Source organism: Rattus rattus, chromosome 15, assembly GCF_011064425.1.
Source record: "Rattus rattus isolate New Zealand chromosome 15, Rrattus_CSIRO_v1, whole genome shotgun sequence".
Classification (NCBI taxonomy): domain Eukaryota; kingdom Metazoa; phylum Chordata; class Mammalia; order Rodentia; family Muridae; genus Rattus; species Rattus rattus.
The window spans coordinates 25319015-25328934 of NC_046168.1; positions in this window are offsets into that span (position 1 = coordinate 25319015).

Here is a 9920-nt window from a genome sequence, read left to right on the forward strand (position 1 = left end):
TTATAGTTCTGGAAAGTGTATGCTTGCTAATAGAGGAAATAAATAATTAACTATTTTAGATAGCTTTGAACCTGTGGACTATAATAATGACTTGTCTGGTAAGATTTGCCTAGCTGTAATAATAACACTAATACAATGGGTCTAATAGAACACAGCTCTTTCCATAGCATATACCAGACAGAACAGGTCTGTTGCACACACAAACTCACAGAGGATAAGACTGCACACACTGGATTTTGTGAAAAAGCAGCCAAAATTCCAGAATGGAAACAAGAAGAATTCATGAAAGTGTAGCTCTATTTGTTGGCAACTAAAGGCTGCTGGGAAAAGCAGAGTAAGGATTATTTAGGAATGCCGCACCTGTGGTCCAGTGCCAGTCCCTATATCCAGGCAGGTACAGTTAGTACCAGGCCGACATTAGCTTTTAAAGGAAAAGAGAGCAAGTGAAAAAAAATGATGAGAATTAGTTAGGAATTGGATAGGAAGTAACAGATTTGATCAAAGTACATTACATTGAATGTATTATGTATGTATGTATGTATGTATGTATGTATGTATGTATATATATGTATGCAATTCTTAAACAATAGAAAAACAAAAGAAAACAAATTGTGAGGACAAGATTTACTTTTATTTCCTTTGTATTTCACAAATGAAAATGCATAAACAAAACTGTCAATGAACATAAGAAAAATAAAAGTAAGATTTTAATATGAAGTTGATTTAAATACAGATCTATAAAATTATAGACGATCAGTGACTTTAAATGCAAAATGCAAAGGCAGCATGGTATATGACCAAATTTCCTTGGTGGGAACATGAAGAGCACAGTTCATCTTTAGGAAAACTAACAAGAAAATAGTGATAACGAGGATATGAGTGGCTTAACTATCAAATGAATATGTGTGTAAGCAAAGGCCCCAAATCTATTAATCTAGACACAAATGGGTTCCCATCATACCATTTCACTTTACCAAATTGCCTATTCTGCAGAAAAAACTACATGTACAGAGCGTAAATTCACACTAAAGGCTGTTTTTACTTCCTGGACAATGTGGGCTAAAAGAAAGAATCCATTCTGTGGCGATTTGTTCTCACTAACAGCTGCCTTTATTTGTGTTCAGGTACAGAGTGCAGTGAAACCCCGCCACAGAAAGGGTTTGAACAGCAACTCTTTTAGCTGTGTCTTTGCTCACAATACTTTATTGTGTTAAAGAAAATAGATGATCCCACAGATAAATACAGCTTGAGAGAAAGATACTCATTGTGAGGCTGCAAGAGAGAACAGCCTCTCTGACCCCATCTGAGAACACATGACACCAAGACTTGCTGCCACACACAGACCCAGTGATGAATAGGACGTTGACAGAGAAGGGTGCCTATGTAATATCAAAAACCTAAATTCCTGTAAATATCAATAAGAAAGCACAAAGTACAGAGAATAGTCCATGAACTTGTCAGTCGGGTAATTCTAAAGCAAAATAAAGCTTGTTAGTACAAGAAAATGTCCTTTATTCTTTATGGGGGCTGATAGAGGAGTGTTGGTGCTGTTTCTATTTGGAAATATAAACACTAACATATATATATATATATATATATATATATATATATATATATTTGTGTGTGTTTTAAAATGTGAAATTCTAGTAATGTATTTAAGTAGCAGAAACATAAGAAACAACCCTGAATTAATACTGCAGAAAAGTTTTCATGAACCTAATGGATAAATTATACGAATTTTCATGTTACATATAGTGTCATGATTTGCTGTGTTATCAGGGCTTGCCAACTATGATTTTCATGTTACATTATTAAATTCTTCCATCTCTTTGGAATATGAACTGCCTCCCAGGACACATGAAGCGTCACTGAATTATCTAAAACAAAACCTTGGGCCTCCTAATAATAATTTCAAATTTAAGAAAATCTTCAATAACCTAATGTCTTAAATCTAACATTAAAAGAAAAAAACCAACTCGTAACAAAATACTTTGAGTTCAGAACCTGAAGCTTTTAATTAAATTTAAAAGCATGTTTATAACTTGGTGGCATAAACTACTTAAATTTGGACAGCCTATGTATTATCTACTCATAATAGAAAACTTTTAGACAATGGAAACAGAGGCTCAGCAGCCATCACTCCTAGACAAGTAGAGAAGAGTGCTTCTCCTAGAAAGTACCAATAATTTTGTATTTCACATACTGAGGAAAATGATTGTCTTTCATGAACATATAACAATTATCTCTTTAACACAGAGAGATCACCAATAACAATTTCCAATTATTTTTAACTAACCTCACTGAACTAGTTAACAGCACTGTTAATTTAACATGTTTTGCTGTTAAGAAGCCTATCATGTCTTCCATGTATGACCTTGAGAATAAAGGCGAAAATATTAAAGTTAGCTTATACCTTATTTCTATCACTTTTGAAGCAATGTTCTTTATACTCATTATTGGATAAAAATTTTAATATCTCATTTTTGGAAGTAGAATTTAATTTATAAATGAGAGAAATATATTTTATGATTCTCAATCATCTATCCAACTTCTTATTCTTGCAATCTTGTATTATTTTACAAAGTAATTCTTTGGACTTCTATAATTATGTTGCTCATCTTATCTACAGTGTATTTGCTTCCAAAATTAGTTCAGAGACTGTAGAAGGAGCTAAATATGTAAGGGAACAATTAAGAAATAAGAAAAGCCTGAAACAAAACACTGGTAGTTTATTACACGAAGCCACATCTCAATTATGGTGTGTTAAAAGATAAATTTGATCATACAAATTTAAAGACATTATTATGATTTCATTCCTAGCTATGGAAAGAAAGATTCCTACAGAATCTCTCCAGCCTTAATTGATGTATTGTTAGAATATATCATATATGCATGTGCATATATATATGTGTGAATGTTTGACAGTGTGTGTGTTTGTGTGTGTATGCATATGTGCACATTCACACCAGGATAACTCTAGTGCTCTGTTCAATCTATGACAAAATGCAAATAGAATAGGGTATAATTGTCTTCATATTGTCTTTCTGGATCAGTAAATTTTAACAGTAACAAGTTATTTTATGTATGATAACTGCAATAAAGCATCCATAGGCTGCAATTAGTAACTGTGAGAAAAAAGTCACTATTGCAAAAGTCAAAGCCTTACAAGCTCTAAATAAAGTGACTGATCTGAGAGAAAGAGAATGTTTTCTTTTAGGATCACGAAATGAAATATACATGTTATCTATTAGGAAAGTTTTCCTTCTCCTCTTGTTTTTGCCAGAGAAATGCTATTTTTCTTCTCTGTCATGAGAAAAGATAAAAATGTTCAACCCCTTGTAGATATTTACTTTAACCCATTTCTTTTTCACTGGTCTTTATCAGTGGTTCCGAACTCTAAGGACAAAATGCCTCTGGGGAGAATATGGCCCTAAGGGACACAATTTAACAAAAGAAAGGGCTGCTATGATTTTGAACTACAAATTAATAACTTTCATAGTGAATAATAATTACAATGAATGTGACCAATTTGGTAAACAAAATATTAACTGTTTTTCATCTTTCTCTTGACTCTTAGGCTTGTAAAATTTTATCTCTTAATCATGCATTTTCAATACAAGTCATTGAAGCCATGATGGTCTTTAACTGAAATCTGACCAACAGAACCCCATCTTTAGGGTTTTCATCTACATAGCAAAACAGATATCCAAAAACAGAATTTTATTTAAGAGAGGTCATGGTCACCAATTTATTAATCAGGCTGATCTATGAAAAAGTATGCTAGCAGAGAAAAAGAACAACAGTATTGACAAATAGAAATGTTGAAAATGATGAAGAAAATTTAAATTCTTATGGAATTTGCCCTGAATCATAAGTACCCCATGAATTTGTTTTTATGTGAATCCAGTGTTGTTGGTAATAATCATACAACTTGCATGAGTTAGGGAGGACTTTTTCTCTTACAAGGTTCATATTATAATATTTGAAGACAGATGACAAGAGTAATTTCACACAGCTGTGATGATAAGAATTATATATGATGAATACAAAGTAATCTGAACAATTATTTGAGATAAGGAATTATAATATTTATTTTATTATTATCATTGATTTAATATGTTTTCCTCAATATGAATTAAATAACTATATTCTACCACAGTGTCTTACCCAAGTCTCCATACAGGGATTAGTGGGTTATTCCCATAGTACCTGATGCTCTGAACAATCCCATAAACCCTAAGGAAATAGAAGTCACTAAAAGGGGAAAGATTGAAGGAGTTGCAGGGGATTGCAACCCCATAGGAAGAATAGTATCAACTAACTGGGTGCCCCAGAGTTCCCAGGCACTAAAGCACCAACCAAAGAGTATACATGGAGAGAGCCTTGGCTTCAGATACATATGTAGCTGAGGATGGCCTCATCTGACATCAGTGGGAAGAGATGCTTGATGCCCTATCATAGGGGATGCTAGATCGGTGAGGCAGGAGTTTGGGCAAGTAGGTGGAGAAGCACCCTCACAGAGGTAAAGGAGAGTGGGGAGAAGGGGAATGGGTTGGAGGTGTTTGTAGAGGGGTAACATAGAAGGGGGATAGCATTTGAAATGTAAATGAATAAAATGATTTATCAACAACAATAAACAATCCCATAACCACTACTGATGACTTCATGGGCTATCTTCAGGTGCAGTTGTAGTTTTCTGAGTTATTGCTGTACATAATTTGGAACATTTTAAAAGAGCCACTAGTAAGCCAATCTGAAGACAGTAGGTGAAGTGGCCATTCAGTTCCTGGGGAAGTCCAACTATTTAAGAAGTCATCTAGCTATTTGCTACATGCTTCAACACGTTTTCCCTACTGTACCAGTAACTTACTTATTTTCAGCAAAAAGTATCAATTTGGTAGTAGATGGCAGGAGAGATTTAGTAAATGTATGAATGTTTTTCAATGAAATACAAATGACGGACGCTTCTCTTCGAATGCACTATTTATTATTGGCTCCTGTTAAATCTTTAAGAACATTTTTGTACAAATTATGTAAGCAATTAATGAGTAAACTGAGCTTAGGAGGATAAGAAGTTTTTATTTTCAGTGCTGTTTGCAATTGTTTACTTTTCACATCAGTATACAATGAAACTTAATTGACTGACATCCCCTAAATCAATACTCTTTGACATTTCTTTGAGCAAGAAATGATTTTTAAATAGTGATAAAAATTTCTTTTCACATTTTGAAAGAATGCAATTTCTATAAGCATGTTATTTCTACCAAATACATTCATATCATTAATAAATAAAAGAGAAATTAATGCTAGTAAGATTGTTTTATATGATTAGACCACATAATTAAATAGAATTTTTTCTTCTCACTCTAGGGATGAATACTTTCTATCAAATATTCCATTATAAATGTTTGAGTTATGAGTAAGTCCTTATTAAAATATTTTTAATAATATACTTTATCCAGAGAATCCTTGCAAGAGCTACAAACTTATATAGGGAAAGATTTTAAATGGGGGCAAAATAAAATGAGAAATAGAAAAGAATGACAATGATGCTTACATATTATTTGCATTAATGTGTCCATGTACAAGGAGAAGACAGACATTTTAAACTCTTTTCATACTTGTCAAGTTTAAATTAAATATTTACTTATGAATATTATCTAAGTCTGCTAAGCTATCTTAAATTCCTATTTTTTGATAGCATTATTTTATACACCCTAGTGCTGACAGGATGTCCACAGCCAACCATCAGACTGAGCACAAGGGACCCCAATGAAGGAGTCAGGGGAAGGACTGAAAGAGTTGAACATGTTTACAACCCAATAGGAAAAGCAATTATATCAACCAACTAGACACCAGAACTCCCAGAGACTAAACCACTAACCGAAGAGTACACAGGGAGGGACCCAGGACTCCAGCTTCATATGTAGCAGAAGATTGCCTTATCTGCAATCAATGGGAAGTGAGAGAGGCCCTTGGTCTTGTGGAGGCTCTATGCCCCAGTTTCCGGAAATGCAAGAGCAGTAAGTGGGTTGGTGGGTCTGCTCCCTTATAGAAACAGGGGTAAAGGAGAATGGGATAGGTAGGATGTGTGGAGGAAACCTGGAAAGGGGATAGCATTTGAAATGTAAGTATAAAAAAAATGTAAGTAAATAACATAATAAAAAAGAGAAGATGCTAAGGTAAAAATATTTAAAATCATTTTCCATATGTGTTTTTAAATTGGATACTTTATTAACTTACACTTCAAATGTCATCCCCTTTCCACGTGTCCCCTCTGCAAACCTCTTATTCCATCCCCCCTTACCCTGATTCTATGAGGGTGCTCCCCCATGCAGCCACCCACTCCTGCCTTACATACCTAGCATTTCTTGCACTGGAGCATCAATCCTTCACAGAACCAAGGGCCTCACCTCCCACTGATGCCAGAAAAGGCACCTTCAGCTCCTTTAGTCCTTCTAACTTCTCCATTGGGGTTCCTGTGAAAAGTTCAATGGTTGGCTTCAAGCATGCAACATTTGTATTTGTCAGAATCTGGCAGAGCTTCTCAGGAGACTGCTGTATCAGACTTTTGTCAGAAAGCATTTCTTGGCATCTTCAATTTCGTCTGGGTCTGGTGTCTGCATGTGAGATAGATCCCCTGGTAAGGCAACCTCTGGATCCCTTTCTTTCAGGCTCTGCTCTACTCTGTCCCCATATATCCTTTAGGAGCAACTCTGGGTTAAAGTTTTGGAGGTGGATGGATGGCCCCAATCCTCAACCCAGGGAGCCATGCCTAACCTCTAGATATGGTCTCCACAGGTTCTCCCTTCCCTTTTGTGGGTTACTTCAGATAATGTCATCCCCGTGGGGTCCTGCGAGGCTTTTGCTTTCCTGGTATCTGAGAGTTTTTGATTGTTTCTTCTAGTTCCCCATTGGTACACACCTCTGTTCAATATCCTGACTCTCTGTACATTTCCATCTCCTCCCATACCTGATTCTGCCCCTCTTTTCCCCTCCCCTATCCTATTCCTCTCAAGTCCCTCCCACCTTCTACTTCCCTTGATTATTTTGTTCCTCTTCTAAGAAGGACTGAAGCATCCACATTTTGATCTTCCTTCCTCTTGAGCTTCATGTGGTCCATGAGTTGTATCATGAGTATTCCAAGTTCTTTGCCTAATAGCCACTTATCAGTGAGTACATGCCATGTGTGTTCTTGTGACTGAGTTACCTCATTCAGGATGAGTTTTTCTAGATCCATCTATTTGCCTAAGAATTTCAGGAAGCCATTGTTTTTAATAGCTGAGTAGTAATCCATGTGTAAATGTATCCTTGCCTCTGTTGAGGGACATCTGAGTCCTTTCCATTTTCTGGCTAATATAAACATGGCTGTTATAAACATAGTGGAGCATGTATCCTTGTAATATCTTGGAGCATCTTTTGGATATGTACCCAGAAGTAGTATAGCTGGGTCCTCAGGTGGTGGAATGTCCAAATTTCTGAGGAACAGCCAGACTAATTTCCAGAGGGGTTGTACCACTTCCATATCCTCCCCAGCATCTGCTGTCACGTGATATTTTAACTTAAGAGTTGTATAATTCTTCATGCCTTTATAATAGAAAATCAACCAATAAAAACAATTAAAGTGGCTATTTTTAATTCTTTCCATGATGGTTCACCTATCAAGAGCAAGGTCATTCACAATCTTAACCAGTGATTGATACTCTCACACTTTGCCTTCAGAAAGACAATAAATCATTATTTATGCCCTAATTCATTCATCCTGTGGTGTTTTGTTATATAAAGTCAATTAAGACACTGTTAAATTAATTATAGTATGAAATTCCAAACATTAATTGGTGAACGATGATTAACATAAGTCAGAAATTTTAAAGTGAATATTTTATAGATTTAACATATAAATAAATATTAAAACCTTATCACAGGTGAGCAAAATCTTTTATTACATTCTAATGAATCTAAAAGATCAAAAGTTATACCATTCATAATAAATATGAAAATTTTCTAGAATAAAGCCTAAGGAGATGGAAATTGTCTATCACTTTCTTCTGATTTATATTTAAATTATTTTAAAGTTAAAATGCTTTGAAGTTAATTCATTTTTCCCTTTAATATATTTCAATAATGAATGTTTTATTTCTTATCTAAAACTTTATTTTGTGGCTGTGTGGAATGAATATCAAGTGCTTTCTGAGATATAAAGAACATATTTGTTCTTTTTAATCCTACCCTTCTTCATAAATTTAAATCATGCATATTTTTGTTAATGATAATATTATTATGTAACAGTCACATTATAATGCTTGTGGTAGAATGTAATATTGAGTAGTAAATCTACAAGACTTATAAATTCTGAAAAAAATTTACATATTTTGAATCACATATGTGTATATCATGCATGACTGTATACTGTTTAAAATTAAAATTGAATAATTTTCTTTTTAATTGATTCCTCAAAGCAAATAATGAAATTGAATTTATATCTTAATATTAATTATATTTATCACATAACTTATTACAAGCCGAATAATATAGTGCCTTCCAATTCAAATTGAGTAGGGAAACATGCTAGTAACTTGTTTATTCTGTATCTTTTTATAATATAGTACAAAAGTTCATAATCCTTTTCAATAAATACAACATCGTTTGATTACATGCCATTTTGAGAACAGAATACTTGGATTCTTTGAGTTTATTTTAGATTTGCTACAAAAAATATCGGTTTAGAATTATTGCATATACTATATGATACTATATATTGTATTCCCATCCATTTCAAATAATTGCATTAAACAATTTACAGTCCACCAGAAAGAACATTTTACACTGCATCATCACTATGTAGCTGATAAGTTCTACAAGCAGCCATATATTAAATATATATTTCATTGAAATTTATTTGGAAACAATGAAGATGGAATAAGGTTCATCTTTGGAATAAGATGAACATGGGAAACATGCTAAGGTAATGAGAACTCTTAGCTATATAACAGAGCTGGAGAAAATTTACTTATAAAATACTTCCTTTGTTTTCCTGAGAAACATGTAGATAGTGCTTTAACAGGAATGGTACTCTAAAGATTTGCAAGAGGATACTATTTCTTAGATAACAAATCAAAGACTGGCCATTATTGATTTCTTACTAGAATAAAAATACAGACAATAAATGTTTACAATTGATCATATTAATTTAGATCAGAAATTGTTTCCTTTTCTTGTACCTCTGATAAAACACCAAACATCAAAGATCCTAGAAATTATCACATCTCTGAGTGAGTGGAAGTTTTCACCTAATAATATCTGCTAAATTTGCTTACGTATTGTATAAGGTCATTGGCATTAGAACTCATGTTTGATATTTACTAAAACTTTACTGTGACATTGCCAATTGTCTTAGTTAGGGTTTTATTGCTGTGAATAGACACCATGACTAGTGCAAGTTTTATAAGGACAGCATTTAATTGGGGCTGGCTTGCAGGTTTAGAGGTTCAGTCCATCATCACCAAGGCAGGAGCATGGCAGCATCCAGGCAGGCATGGTGCAGGAGGAGCTGAGTTCTACATCTTCACCTGAAGGAACACTAAATTAATTGAACCAGAAAATAAAGTCCTCCAGTCTCATAACAGTCAAATCACCAAATGCACAAAACAAAGAAATAATATTAAAAGTAGTAAGGGAAAATGGTCAAGTAACATATAAAGGCAGACCAATCAGAATTACACCAGATTTTTCACCAGAGACTATGAAAGTCAGAAGATCCTGGGCAGATGTCATTCAGACACTAAGAGAACGCAAATGCCAGCCCAGGCTACTATATCCAGCAAAATACTCAATTAACATAGATGGAGAAACCAAGACATTCCATGACAAAACCAAATATATACACTATCTTTCCACAAATCCAGTCCCACAAAAATAAT